Consider the following 24,981-nt stretch of genomic DNA (forward strand, 5'->3'; position numbering starts at 1 on the left):
TCCAAGAAGAATATTATAATTCCAATCCCAATGGACGCAGGTTTGACAGATGTGAAAATTACCGAACTATCAGTTTAATAAGTCACGGATGCGAAATACTAACGGGAATTCTTTACAGACCAATGGAAAAACTGGTAGAAGCTGACCTCGGGGAAGATCAGTTTGGATTCCGTAGAAATATTGGAACACATGAGGCGTACTGACACTATGACTTATCTCAGAAGATAGATTCAGGAAAGGCAAACCTACGTTTCTAGCATTTGTAAACTTAGAGAAAGCTTTTGACAATGTTGACTGGAATACTCTCTTTCAAATTCTGAAGGTGACAGGGGCAAAATACAGGGAGCGAAAGGCTATTTACTATTTGTACAGAGACCAGAAGGCAGTTAGAAGAGTCGAGGAACATGAAAGCGAAGCAGTGGTTGGAAGGGAGTAAGACAGGGTTGTAGCCCATCCCCGATGTTATTCCATCTGTATATTGAGCAAGCAGTAAAGGAAACAAAAGAAAATTTCGGAGTAGGTATTAAAATCCATGGAGAAGAAAGAAAAACTTTGAGGTTCGCCGATGATATTGTAATTCTGTCAGAAACAGCAAAGGACTTGGAAGAGCAGTTGAACGGAATGGACAGCGTCTTGAAAGGAGGATGTAAGATGAACATTAACTAAAGCAAAGCGAGGATAATGGAATGTTGTTGAATTAAGTTGGGCGATGCTGAGGGAATTAGATTAGGAAATGAGACACTTAAAGTAGTAAAGGAGCTTTGCTATTTGGGGAGCAAAATAACTGATGATGGTCGAAGTAGAGAGGATATAAAATGTAGACTGGCAATGGCAAGATAAGCGTTTCTGAAGAAGAGGAATTTGTTGACATCGAGTTTAGAAGTGAAACATGGACGATAAATAGTTTAGACAAGAAGAGAATAGAAGCTTTCGAAATGTGGTGCTACAGAAGAATGCTGAAGATTAGATGGGTGGACCACATAACTAGTGAGGAGGGGTATTGACTAGAATTGGGAAGAAGAGAAGTTTGTGGCACAACTTGACTAGAAGAAGGGATCGGTTGGTAGAACATGTTCTGAGGCATCAAGGGATCACCAATTTAGTATTGGAGGGTATCGTGGAGGGTAAAAACCGTAGAGGGAGACCAAGATATGGATACACTAAGCAGATTCAGAAGGATGTAGTTTGCAGTAGGTACTGGGAGATCAAGAATCTTGCACAGGATAGAGTAGCATGGAGAGCTGCATCAAACCAGTCTCAGATCTGAAGACCACAACAACAAACAATCGAGAAGTCACATCGCACATAAAATTCTGCACTGGCAACAGTTTCGCCCTTATGAACCGCTGTAGAGGAAGCATGGCTCAGTATATCTGCGGGGGACTTCCAACGACTTGTTGAGTCCATGCCAAGTTGAGTTGTTGCACTACGCCGGGCGAAAGCAGGTTCGACACAGTATTAGGAGTGTCCCATGACTTTTGTCTCCTCAGTGTACGGCTCATTATTTTCTTAGTAACGTAAAGAGGATGGGCAGAAACCAGCAACGCAACAAGTTATCATGCCTAACATGGTGTGTATGGTGTGGGAAAACAGCTCCTAGTGTCCCAGAATGAATTAATACAGTTCCTTTTGGTCACATCATGAAAGAATCCCTGCCATATTTCGCTCTTAGAACGTAAACTCGTCCAGGAGGTGGAAATTTTGTGTAGTAAAACTCATCCGCATAAACGAATTTCTTTCATTGTTCCATAGTCCTGGTTTTATTGCTTTAGCACCACGCTTCCCTATTCACGGGCATTTGCAATACTCATCAGTGATTTCGGAATTCCAGCTCGCCCTACAATTCGCCGCTTATGAAGCTCCCTTTGAGGCCATTTGGTACTAAAAGGTTTGCGGGTGCAACATTCCGTTCTGAAGTGGTTTTTGCAGTTGACGTCCTCATTTTCCTCATGACAATGCTCTTCAATAGCCGTACGTCACAATCACTCAACACACACTTTCGAACACTATGTGCTCTCTTGGTTACGGAAGCACCCACCATACGAGCACCACCAGCCGGCCCACGTCACAACTATACAGAACACAGTTCTGGCCACGTCTGTCTCTGGAAGCGTATTGAGGACATTGCACGGGTACCACTCACCGTCAAACACAACAGTGCAACCTGCCGGCTTGGCTGTCATCTGCGTAGATGCTCAAGCGCGCATTTCTCGCGCTGTTTCCATGTTTTTGTCCAACTTCTGCTGCTAATTAAGTGCAGCAGCCTGTAACACTTCGTTTGCACTATCTCTGTGTCCCCGCGTATATGTTTATTAAGAGTGATCGAAAAACTTTCATTGCGTTTGCTGCTGTGCGTGAAAATTACATTTCCTGTTGTTCTACAACCCTACTAACTGGTTATAAGGTAAGTCTGCAACACAGATGTGATGTCTATATAATTAACGGTTGGACGGCCAATGATCTGTGCAGTGCAGATGGACACCAGGCTCTAACTCCTATGGGAGTCGACGAAATGCTGCAAGTAACGAGAATGATGGGCAATGGGCTCTACGTTAGTACTGTGTATGGATAAGCTGAGAATTGGGGTCTGACGGAAGGCGTGCTAGGGTAGTGCGTGCAGTTACGATGTCCGGACGGCGCAGCAGTTAGCTTAATATGCAGCAGACCGGTTTCGAGTCATGGTCCCGCACAAGTTTTCAACTTTCCCCATAGATGTAAATCAACGTCCACTCGCAGCCAAGGTCTGCAGTTCCTTTGTGTCACAAGGCTGTAATGTTAACTGAATAGCGAAAATGGGCTCTGAGTTTTTCGTTGAAGCAAAATACTATGCAAGGGCTATAAACCGGCTTCTTCCAGAGGTTTCAAAATATTTCGGATAACATGAGCTCCAGATTCAGTAGTATGTTTTAACGAAACTAATTTTAATTAATAGTAAAATTTGGATGGCTATATTTTTTATGGTACCATATTGCGAAAGTGCCAAGCACTATGGTATCAGTTTCAGCTTTAATAGAAAATGAGTTAGGTATTCCTAAAAAAAATTTATTCACTTCACTTCTTTCGTAAATTTATAGGTTTTTACCAAAAGTTACCAAATAACTTGGAGATATTTTACATGGTGGCCGAAAACGTTATCCAACGACGCTACAGAACTGACACTGGAAAAGTGTAAATGAAAAACTTCACACTTTTTCATTCACTTATAATTCATGATGAATGATATCCCCTATCATTTTACATTGCCGTCGTGTCTGTTTACTGACTATGCTCTTATTTAACAATTATCCTCCAGGTCGCCTGTTTCGCCATGTACTATTAACTTTGGAGAGATTTACTACTCTTACGAATTGGGGGAAGTAGTTGGTTCATATGGCTCTGAGCACTATGGGACTTAACTTCTGAGATCAGTCCCCTAGAACATAGAACTGCTTAAACCTAACTAACCTAAGGACATCACACACATCCACGCCCGAGGCAGGATTCGAACCTGCGACCGTAGCGTTCGCGCAGTTTCAGACTGTAGCGCCTAGAACCGCTCGGCCATCCCGGCCGGCGGGGGAAGTAGTTTTTCTAAGCTTCAGTTCCATGTTCTTGCAACATCATGCGAAGCCACGCTAAACATTTTTTATGATCCTGTACCTTCAATAGACGCGTAATGGAATTAATGTGAAGACTTCGATACAACAACACAGGGACGATGTTTCTTTATATTGAAACACGTATGTATTGATTACCAGCGATGGCGAGGCATGACAGAATCTCTGACCAGAGAGTTATTTATCGTGGCTAGTCTGCGCTTGACCGCGCGAGTGTTCAGTCGCAGTCTGTCTGTAGGAGAAGTCGGATACAGTTGCGTGTAGCGAATCGGCAGGAACAGTACCATGTAGCGAGTCGGAAGGAGCAGTTGTACTCTGTCTGTAGCAGTAGTCAGTCGACAGTAGTAGCGAGTGTACGGTTGTACTGAGCAGGAGTCGGCATGCGTCGACGGCGTGCTCTTCTTGCGACTCTGGTCAGGATTGTGGTGGACGATGAGTATTGTTGTAGAAGGTAATGAAGCAGCATTGCGCACATCTAGTAATGTATGTTAATTGTAATTAATTTGTTCAAAAAATGCCCCAATAATAATTTTTTTTTATAAAGTAACTTTTTTAAAGAAGAACATTCATTTCAATTTAAAGAATATTTCCTATGCATTTCCTCCAAGAATCAAAATTAAATATACGCCAGCATTGCACGAAGCTGTGTCGATAGATAAGAGCAGATATAGATGCAGTATTTTATTGAGGTAAGAATTTTTATTTTTTTATTCAGAATACAGGGCCGAAGGTCAGCGCTGCTGTCCTCATAAAATTTATCAGGTTTAAGTGTTTTCACAGGGCCGAAGGTCAGCGCTGCTGTCCTTATAAAATTTATCAGGTTTAATTATTTCTGTTGAGAGGTTACATACGGTTGATGGTTCATTATTTGATTAATATTATTGTGGATTTATGATCAATTATTATTCTTTAATTGTGTGGGGAGTTTACGCATGGCTTCATTTCAATTTAACGATATTTGGCTCCATTTCCATTTACATTATTATTGAAATTTTATCTGTGGGGAGGTTACACTTGGCGACATCCGGACCAAGATCGTATTTCTTTGAGAATCTTTTGAGAAGTAGTCATATATCTGCTCTTATTTACTTAATATAATTAGCATTTGGCGCAACGCATTTTCTAATTTGTCGATCTTTCTTCCACGGATCATCGGCAATTTGTTGCTCTTTGTGGTATTTGTGTCTGTTGCATTTTGCATTGTGTTTGTTTCATTTGTGAATAATTGTGATTTGTGTAAAAATGCCGCGAAAAACTGTTAACAGTACATCGCGATGTATAATGACTGAAATAACCGACCTAAATAACTTGACCGATAGTACTTGTGACACACAGTGTAATGATGACAATCCCCCGTTTACTGACAATCAGTGCGTACCGACCATTAATAATGATTTTTATCTTAACGTTGAACAAACGAATTCAATTGTGTCCTCTGTTAATTTGACAACAATTGATGACGCTGCCCAGCTTAACACACCCGGTTTGCAAAATTCACGTGACAAACAGACAAAGTTTTCTAATGAAAATGAACAGAGTAATCAGAGTACGACAGATTTATTTAATTCCGGTGTAGGGACTAAAAGTGTACATCCGATTGGCAAACATTTTCAAGAATGACAAAATGACCAAATGGTTACATAAAACGTGACAATTGCAGGTACGCCATCAAACAGTGCAGAGAATAGAGTAGGTAATACTGGCTTGGATCAAGTTATGGCATTAATACTACAAATCATTGAAAAACTAGACAACATTAATGAAAGTTTTAATCTGTCGAATGAAAAACACGAGAACGTTACCGAACAGAACAAACAACTTAGTGAACAGATTACAGCCGTTACCGTGCAACGTGATGATGCTAAAGAACAATTACGTGACGAAATTGAGGCTTGTGTTAAGAACAGTAGTGAAGAAATTAGATCTGTTGCACAAGAATGAAGTAATAGACATGCAGGCATAACAGAATCACTTAAACATGAAATTAATGCAGTCACTGAACAATGTTCAGAAAACGCAACACAGATACGCGACGAGTTTAATTTAAAGTCACTGGAAATTTCACGCACTCTGAATACGGAAGTCGATAAGAAATTTGAACAACAGATCAGTCACAGTGACGAACGTATTAAAGTAACAGAAATGAAAAATGTTTTTGCCTAAGCGACAACAGAATCAGTTAGAGATGAAATTAATGCAGTCGCTGAACAATGTTCTGAAAATGCAACACAGTTACACGACGAGTTTAATTTAAAGTCACCAGAACTTTCACACACTGTGGATGAGGAAGTCGATAAGAAATGTGAACAACAGAACAAGCAGAATGACGAACGTATTAAAGTAACAGAAATGAAAAATGTTTCACTCAATAACACAGCACAGCATACACGCCATTCCGAATATTTCTCACACTCGTACAGCCAGTGTAACTTACGTAATTTACAGAGACTACGCGATTTAAAATCCGAATAGCTAAGCGACTTAAAATCCGAAAAGCTACGCGACTTAAAATCTGAAATGACACAGACAAACAAATTCTCACATAAACCTGAACGTGTTCTCAAATTCAGAGACGATAAGGTTGATTACGAGCAATTTGTATGTGTAAAAAAATCTAAGGCATTTGAAAATGACAGAGCACAGGTACACGCTTTGAACTGGATAAGTCGATTTATTTTATTTTCAATAGCATTACCTGTAATGCAGAAACTACAATTAGCATGGATACAGCAATTTGCTCTTGAATTTTCACCGGCATTGCCTGTAACGCAAAAGCTAAAATGTATTTGTAGCACATAATTGACCTCAGGGGATTCATTACGCTTTAATGAGTATGTGCCGTAGCGTGCACAGGGATCCGAGCCGTAGTAGTGCTGTTTCATCTTTAGTTTTCTGCACTGCTGCCTTCTCTTCTACTATCCTTTATTTCTATCAAAACAGCTCTTTAACTATTGCTCTACCTAGTATTAATAAAAGTGAGTAAAGAAAACCCGATATGACAAGTTTTTACCGAAAGTGACAATTTATCATTAGACACTCCCGAAATGACAACTATCGCTGTAACTTTAATAACAGATAAAATTATAATCATCAGTATGTGTAAAATTATCAGCAATAGGAACCACATTTTTGGTAACAATAGAGGTTTTTCTCCGCAACAGCAACAAAACCAACCGGTTAGCATACCTAACCAACAATGTAATGTACAAGGTCAACCAAGCTTTAATGTTTCGCCGCGTGCACGTATAGTCTCAGCTCCAACAAATAGTAACGCAAAGCAACAAGGAAATAACTACGTACAGAAAACACACTATTTCAATTCCTATCGCAATGCGCCGTATAGAAATGACTATCATGACAGACGTAAAAGTAATGAGCACAATTTTCAGCGTACATTTAATGACAGTCTATCTTATCAGCAGCAAGAACATTCGCCACAACAAATAATCATGAATGTACCAGACAGTAGATATCATCCAGAACGTAAGACGTTAGGTAGAAATAATAGAACAGTACAAATAGTTGAAATGCCACAGCATCCTCCTGAAAATAATAACACGCCAGATAGAATTTGATTAAATACAGTACAGGTTGTATATTCCAGTAACGCAAGCAATACTTTTGACACGCAGAGTCTTGTTCACGAGAATGTTATTTGAAACATGCTTTGTTGAATGCACCACTTTTATCGCACCCAGATTGTACCAGAAAAATTTCTATTGCCACCGACAGTTCTAACACCGCTTTAGGCGTACATATTTTTCAGGAAATTGAAGAAGATGGTTGTACATAATTAAAAACATCGCCTTTGCGAGTCGCATTCTGTCACCTGCTGAACGAAATTACTCCATTATAGAACTTGAAACATTATGTGTTGTTTGGGCTTTTACCAGATTTAGGCATTTTCTTTATGGAAGACATACCACCGTTTACACAGACCACAGAGCGATACAGTTTTTACTTTCGGCTAAATTTACTCGAGATAGATTAAGCAGATGGAAACTTTATTTGCAGGAATTTAATTTTACAATTGTTCACATTCCCGGCACACAAAATGTTGTAGCAGACGCACTATCTCGTTCTCTCAGCAACAATCAGCAAGACATCGCAACCAAATTCTGCAAAGCAAATTTCAGCGTCATGTACATTCAACAAGTTGCATTTGAAAATTTCATTTCGTCGTCATTACAAGACATAGCACAAGAGCAGAGTAAAGACAACGTATGGAAAGAGATTAAACACCTTTGGCAAGATAGGAATAATGTTACCATTAGAAACCATTACACTGTACGCAGTGACATTCTGTTTCGCCGCTCTCATCCTGACAGCAACAATTGGTTATTATGCATTCCTGACGAACTTGTTAACAAATTAATCTGGTATACTCATTTAATTTACGCACATTACGGAGCCAGAAATTGTTTTCTTATACTGAGACAGAACTGTTATTTTACGAACATGGAGAAACGTATTCGACGAGTTTTAGCGTCATGTAAAATCTGCCAGAAAGCTAAATCAGATACGACTTCACATATTCCTCCATTACATCCTATTGTACCTGTTAAATTGAGACATATGGCCGCTGTAGACATTTTTGGTCCGATTCCCAGAACTAATAGAGGTTTTTGCTACATCTTTGTCGCTGTTGAACTCACTTCAAAATTTGTTACCTTCACTCCGTTACGCAAAGCTACTGCTAAAACTGTTTCGAAAGCATTTGTAAAACATTTTCTATTTCATGTAGGGCATGTGTTGAAAGTAATTTCCGACAATGGCCCACAGTTTCGATCTGCTATATGGACACGTATGTTACGAGCTAGAAACATTTCTCCGATATATATATCCAGGTACCACGCTTCTTCGAACCCTTGTGAACGATTAATGAACGAAATTGGTAAACTGTGTAGAATTTACTGCCATAAAAAACATATTGATTGGGACGCACACATACTCTCATTCCAGAATGTAATTAATTCCATACCGAATGAATCTACTATGCTATATCCGTCTGTTATACTGAAAAATGCTGAACCACCTAACAAAATTAAAGAATTAGTAACATTTCCTACATCTCGTCGACTACGACACCATGAAATAATTGACATTGCGCTGAACAACATCAATCGTGCCGCAGAGCGCCGGAGAAGACAGCAAAAACAGGTTTGTACACGCCGTGACTTTCACATTGGACAGAAGATATTAGTATGTACGCACTATTTATCCAATAGAGTAAAAGGTAGGTGCAGTAAATTTGAACTTCTATACGCAGGTCCATATCGGATTCGCAGCATTCCTCACCCCAATGTTGTACACGTCGAAACTCTGAGAACCAGAAAAACCAAAGGAAACCACCACATATCGAATATCAAACCTTTTATTGAATGAAGATACTTTATGATTTAACATGCTGTAATGCCATTTGCTAATTTTTATGACCACTTATGCAATTATATTCACATGAATACTTACTGATGACTGTTGTATTTTTCTTGGCAAGTGCCCGGCAAGGTAAGGTTAGCAGGTCGCTTTTGTTGTCGTTACACATTAGACCGTACATATTTTCCATTTTTTTTATGTATGTACGATTGTTTTCCTGTTTTGTTTGTATGCACTATGAAATAGTTAAGATATAGCAAACACCGGTTGACTTTGACATTTTTGCCTTGTGATATCTCAACATCGTGTATACTTTACTTTTTTTTTTTTTTTTTGCTGGTACATTGTGATACACTGGGTACATTTTTGCCTTTGAACACTATCTATGTTTTTGACATATTACGTTTTCTGTCATGCTACGCTGTATGCTCAATTATGCTACTATAAACCAGTTTTTATCTAATGGGTATATGAATTAAATGCAAGACATTAATCTTTGTTTATCATTTTCAGAAAGAAATAACGTAAAAACGAAATAAATTAAACAGAAATGGGAATTTCACCTTCGGAATGAACGAAAGAGGATGCAATGGTTCAAATGGCTCTGAGCACTATGGGACTTAACATCTGTGGTCATCAGTCCCCTAGAACTTAGAACTACTTAAACCTAACTAACCTAAGGACATCACACACATCCATGCCCGAGGCAGGATTCGAACCTGAGACCGTAGCAGTCGCGCGGTTCCGGACTGAGCGCCTAGAACCGCTAGACCACCGCGGCCGGCGAGGATGCAATACTTCGTGATGAAGAGTAAATGGATCAGAATTAACAAGTACTCGTATTAACAAGAATATACTATACGCATCGTAGTATAGCAGTCTTAACTAATTTTTTCTTTCAGAATACAAAGCGATTGATGCAGGCTGTCAGTCAGAACTACACATCTTACTTTTAGTGATGAAATATGCTAGAAATAAGGAATAGTTGTGTAATGAGTAATGAAGTGACTTTTTTTCAGATGATAGTGAATGGTGATGAATAATGATGAAGAATATGCTACTATGGATAATGAAGTTTTTCTTTACGGGTGATGATGATAATGGAGTCATGATAATATAGATAATGAAGTGATGGATAATGAAGTTTTTTTTTTCTTTACAGATGAGATAATGTTGAAGTTATGTATTTATGCTATGTAGTTATTTTAGTATTTGTTGGTGTTCGTTTTGACAGTATGTGTTATATTGCATAGTATGATGACTGAAGGTTTTGGAAAGGACAGCAAGGGAACACATTTTTTTATACACATTTCACTACCTGTTAATTCGAAGTTCACTACTTTTCAGCATGAAATGCGTTTCTTCTTTCAGTTTAATAATCCATTTTTGTATTTTCAAGGAGAAATTATTTATGAAATTAATGTGCTATAAGCAGTTGTTCATTAAATCTATGTCATTTATGAATGTGATTACATATACTCTATTTGTTTCATAATCTTGCTACAGCTGACTCATGACGAATGACGTTACACATCTTCATTTGCAGTAACAACTCAAAAGCAAATATTTTCTTTCTTCAGTATTTACCCAACGCAATGCATTGCTTAAATATATATATATATATATATATATATATATATATATATATATATATAATGCTTTATAATTAGACAATGAGTGCCAATGTTCTCTGTAAAACGATGTCATTTATTAGCTCCTGTTTTCAACGATGACTTCTGATGGTTTATAATTAGGCAATGAGTGCCAATGTTCTCTGTAAAACGACTCATGAACATTATTCTGTAATACTATGTCATTTATTAGCTCCTGTTTTCAATGAAGACTTCTGATGGTTTGTAATTAGGCAATGAGTGCCAATGTTATCAGTAAAACGATTTATGTACATTATTCTGTAATACTATGTCATTTCTTACCTCCTGTTTTCAATGATGACATCTGATGGTTTATAATTAGGCAATGAATGCCAATGTTCTCTGTAAAACGATTTATGTACATTATTCTATAATACTATGCCATTTATTAGCTCCTGTCTTCAGTGATGACTTCTGATGGTTTGTAATTAGGCAATGAGTGCCAATCTTCTCTGTAAAACGATTTATGTACATTATTCTGTGATACTATGTCATTTATTAGCTCCTGTTTTCAATGATGACTTCTGATGGTTTATAATTAGGCAATGAGTGCCAATGTTCTCTGTAAAACGATTTATGTACATTATTATGTAATACTATGTCATTTATTAGCTCCTGTTTTCAATGATGACTTCTGATGGTCTATAATTAGGCAATGAGTGCAAATGTTCTCTGTAAAACAACTCATGAACATTATTCTGTAATACTACATACATGGTACAGAAATGTTCAATAACTGGGCAATGAGTGCCACCAACTATTAGTGTAATTCTCAATGAAGACTAGTATGTGACTTAATGTCCTTCACCTTCTGACCTAATTACCTGGAATTACTGCAATATCCGTTTGTCCTGTATATCCTCATGATCATGGAGCACTATATTTGGTTTTTGCACTAATTCTACGTTGGTGTACCTTGCAAAAGCGTGGTGTTGACACGACATACTGTCCACTATCGTGAGCGATGGAGATGATATTATGGTCCCACTGTTTGGTGTACCTAATGTACCACCAAAAAGATAACATAGAATATTACTACGACATTTCAGTGTCTTGGCTACGCTGATTAATACTTCTGGGAAAAGAACTTCAAATTGTCTCACTTGGTGTTGTGCTTCTGTAGAAAGATATGGACTTTCAGTGCAGCTGCGTGCAACCTAAAGTGCTACAACCATGATACAATCCTTCCCTTTCCTATCCTAATTCTGGTAACATAGTGAAAATCATTTTTGCTAACATGATTTGTATTCATGACCTTTACATTTTTGTGATTTTCTGATATGTTTTGTACTACAGTGCGTGAGCACTTTTGCCATTTGTGAATATGTTTTGTACTCATTGTATATACATTTGTCTTTGCTTGATATCTTCTGTACTCAGTGCGTGTGCACTACATTTACTTCATGTTCTACACCTATATATATGTATATTCTGTGATTGTAAAGTTAGTTAGTTAACAAAAATTTGTTGCTCATGGCAAGTCCAAATGACTCACCATCGCTGCCAAATTTTTGACCCCCCCCCCCCCCCCCCCCCCAGTGGAGTGTTATGAAACACGTATGTATTGATTACCAGCGATGGCGAGGCATGACAGAATCTCTGACCAGAGAGTTATTTATGGTGGCTAGTCTGCGCTTGACCGCGCGAGTGTTCAGTCGCAGTCTGTCTGTAGGAGAAGTCGGATACAGTTGCGTGTAGCGAATCGGCAGGAACAGTACCATGTAGCGAGTCGGCAGGAGCAGTTGTACTCTGTCTGTAGCAGTAGTCAGTCGACAGTAGTAGCGAGTGTACGGTTGTACTGAGCAGGAGTCGGCATGCGTCGACGGCGTGCTCTTCTTGCGACTCTGGTCAGGATTGTGGTGGACGATGAGTATTGTTGTAGAAGGTAATGAAGCAGCATTGCGCACATCTAGTAATGTATGTTAATTGTAATTAATTTGTTCAAAAATGTCCCAATTATAATTTTTTTTTATAAAGTAACTTTTTTAAAGAAGAACATTCATTTCAATTTAAAGAATATTTCCTATGCATTTCCTCCAAGAATCAAAATTAAATATACGCCAGCATTGCACGAAGCTGTGTCGATAGATAAGGGCAGATATAGATGCAGTATTTTATTGAGGTAAGAATTTTTACTTTTTTTATTCAGAATACAGGGCCGAAGGTCAGCGCTGCTGTCCTCATAAAATTTATCAGGTTTAATTATTTTCACAGGGCCGAAGGTCAGCGCTGCTGTCCTTATAACATTTATCAGGTTTAATTATTTCTGTTGAGAGGTTCATTATTTGATTAATATTATTGTGGATTTATGATCAATTATTATTCTTTAATTTTGTGGGGAGTTTACGCATGGCTTCATTTCAATTTAACGATATTTGGCTCCATTTCCATTTCCATTATTATTGAAATTTTTCTGCGGGGAGGTTACAATATACTTGCCAAACACTTTCTGGCAGTAAGTTCTCACGAGTATTGAATTTACACAGAATGCAGGGAAACGAAGGACCAATGAGTGGGCTGGAAGCAAAAGTGATTCATGTTCTGCAAAATGTTCATTTATTTCAGGCCGGCCGTGGTGGCTGTGCGGTTCTAGGCGTTACAGTCCGGAACCGCGCTGCTACGGTCGCAGGTTCGAATTCTGTCTCGGGCATGGATGTGTGTGATCTCCTTAGGTTAGTTAGGTTTAAGTAGTTCTAAGTTCTAGGCGTACTGATGACCTCGGATGTTAAGTCCCGTAGTGCTCAGAGCCATTTGAACCATTTTTTGAATTTATTTCAGAGAATACCCTTCACTCTCACAGCTCACTTTGAGAATCAACAGAAATATGTAACTAACGTCATCCCTTAAAAATTATGGCGAATTAATATCAACAGTCTGTATCGTTAACGGTAGGGTGTGAACCTCATGGCGAGAAATAAGGAGTGTGGATACAGTGGTAAGTGAATAACTCTGCGTCTCTCTCTCAATACGCGATCATTCACACGACAAAAAAATACCGGACTTCAGTTAAAACTTCCGGGCTGAGAGGCCGTTTTCGATGTATGAAACTGCGACAGACATGTTCCGAAGTAAAACGGCTACTGCCACTAAGGCTTCGCGGGCTCTCGCATTTATGTAGGGCACCACCATACGTCACGTGATCACGGATCATGCTGTCATCATTCTCGATTAAAAATAATCGATTGTTATTCTGTTGGTGCAAAGTCGAGACCCATATTTTATCTGATTTTTAACCTCCTTCTTTTCTATTGCGATTATTATGGGGTTTATGGACCCGTACTGCTTCTCTATAAATGCGTGTGTGATAATGCGATGTCCTTGCTAAAACGCTCGGCTCACTTAATTTTATTTCGTGGTTCCAATCTCGAAAAATGTGTTCTGCTACGGCCGAATTTTCGAAATGTTGCAGACGACAATTCCTTCTGTGTTCGGCTATGCGCGTGTTGACACTTCTTTCCGTGATTTCAGTATACACTTGTCCGCAACTGCACCGAATTTTATATACCCCAGGTGTTGCTAGGCGGTGCTGTGTATCTTTTGCCGTTCTGAAATATTCAGTAGTCTTCTCGGTAAATCTAAAGATCGTTTCGACACTGTAGTTGGCCAAATGTAAACGGGAGAAAAACTTTTCAAGACGGCGGCCGTACATGCTGCTTCCCGCTTCTTCTCTTCTTTGACGGAGCGCTCGATGACAGTCGATTCTTTTTAATCAAGAATAATGACGACATCCAGAGATCATCACGTGAGTATGTTGGCTCACTCTATTCCTTCTCTAAACGCGAGTACCCATCACGCCTTAGTGGCAGTGGCCGTTATACAGTAGCCGTTATATCTCGGAAGATGTCTCCCGCAGTTAGAGGTGGAATGTCAGGATGCAGTTGTATACATCAGCCGCGGCCTCTCAGCCCGGAAGTTTTAAATCAAGACGATACCGGCTCTGAAAACCTACCTTGTATGAACTGCTGAAGAAGTTACGCAGTGTGCCGTTAGCAGCATGCACTACAGTGACTGGTGGATGATTCAGAGAGCAGAAATCCAAGTCAGCTACATTTGATGAAATTCCATGGTTTTAATAAATATGTCTCTATCGGAACAATCCCGAACATATAGGTATTTATTCTGTTCAGAGACTTGAGTGTGATCCAATTAGATAGGCGTACTGGGGGTGGACAGTAGATCCTGTTTCAAGCCATAAAATGGAATAAAATCTGTAAAATATGACTATATGAAGATGGTATCTGTCCTTTCGGACATGTCCGAAAGAACAGACACCATCTTCATAAATAACGGCCAACGATCTTCTTCAGTGCGGATTCACTCACATTGCTCAAACTCTTACGGGAATCGGTAGACTGACTGCAGCGAGTAATGAGTATTGTGGACAGGGGCACTACAAATGTAGTGTCTGGACAGTAAGTTGGAAGTGTGGGTCTCACGGGGAGCGTGCCAGAGATAAGTCACTGCAGTCGCACTATCCCCTCTGTGTCCTCGATTGTTGCCGGCACGTTAGCCCAGCGTGTTCGGTCAGAGGGTTAAATACCCAATGCAATAAAAAAAACTGAGTGAACATTTCAACGATGAACTTGAACAGGTGTCATGGGATGTCCGCCGAACACAAATGCAATGGACATTAACGGACAAAACGAAATCAGAAAAAAGGCTCAGTCGGATAGAGCGTCTGCCATGTAAGCAGGTGATCCCGGGTTCGAGTCCCGGTCGGTTTACACATTTTCAACTGCCTCGTTCGTATTTACCAACGCCTGTAAGCAGTTAATGGTCTGGATTTCATTGTAATTTCATAAAATCAGTAACGTCCGATATCACAAATCTGAATACACAAATATTCGTTCTACTCCGTGAATTAAGAGCTGTTTGATTAACCAGTCCTATAGTCAAAACTAATGTGGTACTTCGTAGCATACATAAATACAGGTTCAACCTCTATAGTCTAACTTTCTCACTTAAAAATGTTGTATCAATTTTAGTTCCGTTTGTCATAAGCCGACCTGTGGTCTCAGGGTAGCGTCTTTGATTTATAATGAAAAACGTCTTCTGTCCCCGGTTCGATCCCCGCCACTGTCTAAATTTTGATAAATAATCAGCATTGGGGGCCGAAGACTTCCGGAATAAGAAGTCAGCCTCATTCTGCCAACGGCCTTGTCAAAGAGGGCGGAGGAGCGGATAGAGGTTCAGGGCACTCTCTTGTCCTAGGGGTGGGAAATTGCCCCTAAAGGCGGAAGAATCAGCAATGATCAACGACATGAGGATGCAGAAGGCAATGGAAACCATTGCATTAAAGACACGTAACGTGTATTCACAGAACATGTGGCCTGTAATTGAAGAAGTGTCATGATGATCTCTCCATTGGCAAAAGATTCCGGAATAGTCCCCCATTCGGATCTCCGGGAGGGGACTGCCAAGGGGGACGTTACCATGAGAAAAAGATTGAATAATCAACGAAAGGATAAAGTTCTTACGAGTCGGGGCGTGGAATGTCAGAAGCTTGAACGTGGTAGGGAAACTAGAAAATCTGAAAAGAGAAATGCAAAGGCTCAATCCAGATATAGTAGGGGTCAGTGAAGTGAAGTGGAAGGAAGACAAGGATTTCTGGTCAGATGAGTATCGCGTAATATCAACAGCAGCAGAAAATGGTATAACAGGTGTAGGATTCGTTATGAATAGGAAGGTGGGGCAGAGGGTGTGTTACTGTGAACAGTTCAGTGACCGGGTTGTTGTAATCAGAATCGACAGCAGACCAACACCAACAACGATAGTGCAGGTATACATGCCGACGTCGCAAGCTGAAGATGAACAGATAGAGAAAGTGTATGAGGATATTGAAAGGGTAATGCAGTATGTAAAGGGGGACGAAAATCTAATAGTCACGGGCGATTGGAAAGCAGTTATAGGGGAAGGGGTAAAAGAAAAGGTTACAGGAGAATATGGGCTTGGGACAAGGAATAAAAGAGGAGAAAGACTAATTGAGTTCTGTAACAAGTTTCAGCTAGTAATAGCGAATACCCTGTTCAAGAATCACAAGAGGAGGAGGTATACTTGGAAAAGGCCGGGAGATACGGGAAGATTTCAATTAGATTACATCATGGTCAGACAGAGATTCCGAAATCAGATACTGGATTGTAAGGCGTACCCAGGAGCAGATATAGACTCAGATCACAATATAGTAGTGATGAAGAGTAGGCTGAAGATCAAGACATTAGTCAGGAAGAATCAATACGCAAAGAAGTGGGATACGGAAGAACTAAGGAATGACGAGATACGTTTGAAGTTCTCTAACGCTATAGATAAAGCAATAAGGAATAGCGCAGTAGGCAGCACAGTTGATGAGTAATGGACATTTCTAAAAAGGGCCATCACAGAAGTTGGGAAGGAAAACATAGGTACAAAGAAGGTAGCTGCGAAGAGACCATGGGTAACAGAAGAAATACTTCAGTTGATTGACGAAAGGAGGAAGTACAAACATGTTCCGGGAAAATCAGGAGTACAGAAATACAAGTCGCTGAGGAATGAAATAAATGGGAAATGCAGGGAAGCTAAGACGAAATGGCTGCAGGAAAAATGTGAAGACATCGAAAAAGATATGATTGTCGGAAGGACAGACTCAGCATACAGGAAAGTCAAAACAACCTTTGGTGGCATTAAAAGCAACGGTGGTAACATTAAGAGTGCAACGGGCATTCCACTGTTATATGTAGAGGAGAGAGCAGACAGGTGGAAAGAATACACTGAATGCCTCTATGAGGGTGAAGATTTGTCTGATGTGATAGAAGAAGAAACAGGAGTCAATTTAGAAGAGATAGGGGATCCAGTATTAGAATCGGAGTTTAAAACAGCTTTGGAGGACTTACGGTCAAATAAGGCGGAAGTGATAGATAGCATTCCATCAGAATTTCTAAAATCATTGGGGGAAGTGGCAACAAAACGACTATTCACGTTGGTGTGTAGAATATATGAGTCTGGCGACATACCATCTGATTTTCGGAAAAGCGTCATCCACACAATTCCGAAGACGGCAAGAGCTGACAAGTGCGAGAATCATCGCACAATCAGCTTAACAGCTAATGCATCGAAGCTGCTTATAAGAATAATATACAGAAGAATGGAAAAGAAAATTGAGAATGCGCTAGGTGACTATCAGTTTGGCTTTAGGAAAAGGGACGAGAGAGGCAATTCTGATGTTACGGCTAATAATGGAAGCAAGGCTAAAGAAAAATCAAGACACGTTCATAGGATTTGTCGACCTGGAAAAGCGTTCGACAATATAAAATGGTGCAAGCTGTTCGAGATTCTGAAAAAAGTAGGGGTAAGCTATAGGGAGAGACGGGTCATATACAATATGTACAACAACCAAGAGGGAATAATAAGAGTGGACGATCAAGAACGAAGTGCTCGTATTAAGAAGGGTGTAAGACAAGGCTGTAGCCTTTCGCCCCTACTCTTCAATCTGTACATCGAGGAAGCAATGACGGAAATAAAAGAAATGTTCAGGAGTGGAATTAAAATACAAGGTGAAAGGCTATCAATGATACGATTCGCTGTTGACATTGCTATCCTGAGTGAAAGTGAAGAAGAATTAAATGATCTGTTGAACGGAATGAACAGTCTAATGAGTACACAGTATGGTTTGAGAGTAAATCGGAGAAAGACGAAGGTAATGAGAAGTAGTACAAATGAGAACAGCGAGAAACTTAACATCAGGATTGATGGTCACGAAGTCAGTGAAGTTAAGGAATTCTGCTACCTAGGCAGTAAAATAACCAATGACGGACGGAGCAAGAAGGATATCAAAAGCAGACTCACTATGGCAAAAAAGGCATTTCTGGCCAAGAGAAGTCTACTAATATCAAATACCGGCCATAATTTAAGGAAGAAATTTCTGAGGATGTACGTCTGGAATACAGCATTGTATGGTAGTGAAACATGGACTGTGGGAAAACCGGAACAGAAGAGAATCGAAGCATTTGAGATGTGATGCTATAGACGAATGTTGAAAATTAAGTGGACTGATAAGGTAAGGAATGAGGAGGTTTTACGCAGAATCGGAGAGGAAAGGAATATGTGGAAAACACTGATAAGGATAAGGGACAGGATGGTAGGACATCTGCTAAGACATGAAGGAATGACCTATATGGTACTAGAGGGAGCTGTATAGGGCAAAAACTGTAGAGGAAGACAGAGATTGGAATACGTCAAGCAAATAATTGAGGACGTAGGTTGCAAGTGCTACTCTGAGATGAAAAGGTTAGCACAGGAAAGGAATTCGTGGCGGGCCGCATCAAACCAGTCAGTAGACTGATGACCAAAAAAAAAAAAAAAAGTCTCACGAGGGCGTGAATCACGATTAGAACAACTTAAATTGTAGAAGGGAATTATGTAAATTACTGAAAGCCATCAGTTGGCTGAAGGACTGGAGCATTTTACGCCATTGTAAGCTGATACAAATGGTTCAGGAACAAGGACAATCTATTCAATATTCACCACATGAAAAACAAGATAGGTACAATTAGTCATCAAACATGGAAACGAGTCTTAACGTAACGTACAGACGTGCTAAATGCCGTGTGTTCAGCATTAGACCTAAAAAAAATGGTTCAAATGGCTCTGAGCACTATGGGACTCAACTGCTGTGGTCATCAGTCCCCTAGAACTTAGAACTACTTAAACCTAACTAACCTAAGGACATCACACACATCCATGCCCGAGGCAGGATTCGAACCTGCGACCGTAGCAGTCGCACGGTTCCGGACTGCGCGCCTAGAACCGCGAGACCACCGCGGCCGGCTGGACCTAAAAGACAGCACATTGTACTGAGAAACATTTAGAATAACATCCGGTCTTTCCTCAATAAAACTTCCGACTATTGGTTCGAGTAGTGTGACAGATATCTACATCGTAAACGAGTATTTAGTCCTGAGCAAGCTGAAACTTACGATAGAGTGGGCTTCGAGGAGCACGAATACTCATAACAGCGTCTCCAGAAAGAGTGACCAGAAAACTTTCTAACTGCCGTCCGTTAGAGCCAGGGTCTGCTTTTTTACCGTGTGGGAAAGTGCTGAACCAGTCTAACGATACAGAAAACAAGGGTAGTGCTCGACCAACCGAAAACTGCTAACAGAAGCGGGGCGATGGTTGCTCTGAACCACCCGAGGTGACAGTACGTGTTTGAAGACGGCAAAATGGTAAATTACCGCGATTTTACGCAGCAAAGGACGAAACTTCACTCATTTCTACCGATACATATGACTACTCAGTTGTTCACATAAACACACTACAGAGATTATTCATGACTCTAGACTGAGAAAAGGAAAGAGGTTGTTGATATGAGACACAAATGAAACAATTTTGAAAGTAAGCTGCTTAGCTGATTATAAAGCAAACGATGTATTCTAAATGGTATTTGTATGAAAAGGGACAAAAATAGTGCTCTTGCAATGGTTAATCTGTAAGAGTGTTTTCGCTTGACTGTTGAAGGGAGTGAGATTGCGTTTAACGTCCCGTTGACAGCAAGGTCATTAGAGATAGATTACTTGACTGCTAACACTAAGTAAAATATACGCATTATTCAATGTAAATAGTGTCTACATTTGATGAATATCTTTAAAGTCTTTGTTTATGACCTTGTTGTACAGTAAAATGTAAGTAAATATCTAGCAACCTAGTAACAAAATGTTTGAGACCACAAACGGTTGTCAAGCCACACTCACTAAAACAATGAAATTTTTAAAGGGTTACGTAACTAGCTTCGACGCAGTGAGTCTTCATTTTCTAATTTAATCATAAACTTGGAAAACTGGATTAATAATTGCAACCACATTTCTTTCAAATATTACGAAAAATACGTTACAGCCAGTACACTGAAGCAAAAGCAATAGAAAGGAGTCGCAAGTCGTCATGAGAATTTTTAATTGATCAGTCATTCCACAACTTAATGCAGTATAGGTGAAAACTGCATGTAATCTTTTAAAATTTTCGCTGTCTTAGGCTGTGGCTTTACGACCGTCTGTGGTGTCAAATACATATTTTAAATTTCACTCAGTCACACTGCTTGATGACAGTTATGATGAAATACAAAGACTAGTACTAGTTTTTACATTTCATGTAAACCAAATAAAGTGAGATGTTGCTACTAGAACAAAGCCAATGTGAGTTTAAATGGGCGCTGTGAAAGTACACTGAACTGACAGAAGTCATGGGATAGCGATATGCACCTATACAGATGGCAGTAGTATCACGTACACGAGGTTTAAAAGGGCGGTGCAACGGCGGAGCTGGCATTTGTACTCAGCTGATTAATGTGAAAAGGCTTCCGACGTGATTTTGGCCGCATGATGGGATTTAACAGACTTTGAACGCGGAATGATAGTTCGAGCTAGACGCATGGGACATTTCATTTCGAAAACCGTTAGGTAATCCAATATTCAGTCACTACGAAGGCGCCGACGGCCTTTCACTTAACTAACGAGAGCAGCGGCGTTTGCGTCGAGCCGTCAGTGCCAACAGACAATCAATACTGCGTGAAATAACTGCAAATATAAATGTGGGGCTCACGACGAACGTACATGTTAGGATAGTACGGTGAAATTGGCGTTAATAAACTAAGGCACAGTAAGACTCAGTTTTTACAGTTTCTAACTCACAATTCAACAAGAACTGATATATTGATCAGACAGAATAGGCATATTATAAGCGAGACGGAACAGTTCAAGTTCCTAGACGTGAGGATAGATAGTAAGCTGTTGTGGAAAGCCCATGTCCAGGATCTTGTTCAGAAGCTAAATGCTGCTTTATTTACCATTAGAACAGTATCTGAAATAAGTGACACTTCAACACGAAAAGTAGTCTGCTTCGCATATTTTCATACGCTTATGCCGCATGGTATTATTTTTTGGGGTAATTCTTCTGATTCAAGAAGGGTATTTTTGGCTCAAAAACGGGCTGATCGAGCTATATGTGGTGTAAGTTCGAGAACCTCTTGTCGACCCCTATTCAAAAATCTGGGAATTCTGACATTGCCCTCACAGTATATATTTTCTTGAATGTCGTTTGTTGTTAGCAATATTAGCCTATTTCCAAGAGTTAGCGGCTTTCACTCAGTTAATACTAGGCAGAAATCAAATCTGCATGTAGAATGCACTTCCTTGACTCTTGTGCAGAAAGGAGTGCAGTATTCTGCTGCATCCATTTTCAATAAGCTACCACAAGAACTCAAAAATCTTAGCAGTAGCCCAAACTCTTTTAAGTCTAAACTGAAGAGTTTCCTCATGGCTCACTCCTTCTATTCTGTTGAGGAGTTCCTGGAAGAGCTAAAAAATTAAGCAAATTACAGTGCTACATTATTGATTTTCTTCAGTTAAACTTACGACTTGTCACCTAAATATGTTTTTTTATATTTCATTTTATCTGTTTCTAATATCGTGTTATAATTTCATGTATTGACTCGTTCCATGACCATGGAGACTTCTCCTTAATTTGGTCCGACGGAACAATAAATAAATAAAAAAAAAATTAAAAAAATAAATGACCGACGATAGTCCCTTCGCTAACAGCACGACATAGTCTGCAGCGTCTCTCATGGGCTTATGACCGCATCCTTAGCACCGAATACGACTGGCAAACCGTGACCCGGTCAGCTGAGTCCTAATTTCAGTTGGTAAGAGCTGATGGTAGAGTTCGAGTGTGGCGCTGATCCCACGAAGCCATGGACTCATATCGTCAACAAAGCGCCGTGCAAGTGGTGGTTCCTCCGTTATGGTGTGGGCTGTGTTTACGTGGTTCATTGACTAGAAATGGCTATGTTCGGCTACTTAGAGACCATTTTCAGCCATTCATGGACTTCATGTTCCCAAAAAACGATGGAATTTTTGTGGATGACAATGCGCCATGTCACCGGGCCACAGTCGTTTGCGACTGATTTGAAGAACATTCTGGGCAGTCCGAGCTAATGGGTTGGCCACCTAAATTGCCCGACATTAATCCCATCGAATATTTATGGGAGATAATCGAAGGTCAGTTTGTGCATAAATTCCTGCACTGGAAACACTTTCGCAATTACAGTGTCAGCGTGCGTCATTGTTTATGCAGGGGACTTTGAACGACTTGCTTGTCCACGCCACGTCGAGTCGCTCCACTACGCGGACAAAACGGAGGTCCGACACGATATTAGAAGGTAAGCCATGACTCTCATCACCTCGGTGTAAAGCCAGTGTGCGTATAACTGGAGAGTGTGAAAGTAAATCCTGTGTGTGTAACTGGGCACTCTGAGAATGAACAGTGTGAATTAAGAGTTCTGTGGTTATCCATTGTGGAACAGGAAATACTAGGTATGGTATTAATTAGTAAGGGAAACGGAATAAAAACAAATTGTGTTTTTTGTATTGCAGTGAGAGGCAGGTGGTGGAAGATGTTAAGCGACGCGACTGCAAAATAGCTAGCAGAAAAAGTATATAATTACTTAAAATTGAATTATCAAAGTATATTAAGTTGAAATTATCGTTTATGAAGTGTGACATACAAAAAAATTTTGAATTTGTTACTATAACTGGGACGTAGTGTCAGTTTTCGCTAAAAGTATGCTTCACACCATTTACAAGGTGCAATTATGTGTTTTTGAGAAATGAATGCTCTTTGACATGACTGATGAATTCGATTTATTCATAATGCTTCACACCATTTACATATTTATCGATTCTATCTGTTTGTTGTAACTTTATTGCTGTGTTGTTCCTCTATGTAAATTAAAGAGAGAGGTTAGATAGAAATTTGTAATTCTTTGGATTTATCTGTACACAGTAAGTTGGGAACCACTGTGACGTAATACACAACAAATTTTCTTTCATTCACCAACGTTACGTTCCACGTTAGTATATTTCGTTTTAAATACCTTTTGCAGGATACCTAACAGAAGTGTGGGCTGTTTAATGTAACAACACTTCCAACTCACACACTTCTAACAAATGACTAATACCGTTTATTGTGTTTATCGATTCCATGTAATTGCTGTAACTTTGTTGCTCTCTTGTTTTTCTATATAAATTAAAAAAAGTGTGCAATCTCATCCTGGTTAGGTACATAATTTGTAATTGTTTAGATTTATCCGCACACCACAAATGTGGAATCTATTGTGATGTAGGCTCGCGTGAAAATAAAAAAAGAAGGAAAGTTCAGAACGTAATGGTTTGCAGTGTTACGTGATCCCCAAAAGACACAGCTGCTCTGCGCAGAGTGCGAAGCAAGAAGAAATCTTACAGCAGACAAAGTGGGGATATATACTGCTTACCAAAATGACTATCATCCTCACATCGATAGCCTGCAATAAGTACAGCAGATGAACAATTTTTTCAGTCATCAGTATTCTGATTCCATGTTACCTGCCACGAGGTCTTCTCTTGTGCCAATCCCTTTGTCTTAGAGTAGCCTTGCACCCTACATCTTCAATTATTTGTCAAATGTATTCGAATCACTATCTTCCTCTACAGTTTGTTCCCTCTTGGTTCTCGTCCGTGTTGTATATTACAAGTCTTTTTCTATAGTTGAATCATATATTACTGAGAATTTCGAATATTTTCCGCCTTTGTACATTGCCAAACACTACTTCCACCTCGATATGAACTTATTGTTATGAACTCTTGATTCCATTATCTATCGTAATATCAAAACTGCCTTCTTGTGCCCTTACCTTTCCGTAAGACAAACTTACCGTCATGTGAGATATCCTCAGTTTTCTTTTCCATTCTTCTCTACATTATGCCGTCAATTTGGATACATGAGTTGTTAAGTTGGTCATCCGATAGTTGGTTGATTGGTTTGGGGAAGGAGACCAGACAGCGTGGTCATCGGTCTCATCGGAATAGGGAAGGATGGGGAAGGAAGTCGGCCGTGCCCTTTCAGAGGAACCATCCCGGCATTTGCCTGGAGTGGTTTCGGGAAATCACGGAAAACCTAAATCAGGATGGCCGGACGCGGGATTGAACCGTCGTCCTTCCGAATGCGAGTCCAGTGTCTAACCACTGCGCCACCTCGCTCGGTTGTCCGATAGTTCTCAAATTTATCTGCGTTTGCTATATTCGGGATTGTGTGGACGACATTTTTACTAAAGTCTGATGGTATGTTTCCAGACGCAAAGCGTCTGCACACAAAATCGAACAGTCGCTTGATTATCACTTCCCCAACGATTTCAGAAATTCCGAAGAGATATTATCAATCCGTTGAACAGGAACTCAATTTGAACTGTATTCAGCGAGTAGAGCCGCGCAGTGTATGCGTATTACACTGACAAGGAAAAAAAACTAAGAAACTCACAACACCAAGAAATAATTAATAATTTATTTTTGGGAATACAG

Source organism: Schistocerca americana, chromosome 1, assembly GCF_021461395.2.
Source record: "Schistocerca americana isolate TAMUIC-IGC-003095 chromosome 1, iqSchAmer2.1, whole genome shotgun sequence".
Taxonomy (NCBI): Eukaryota; Metazoa; Arthropoda; class Insecta; order Orthoptera; family Acrididae; genus Schistocerca; species Schistocerca americana.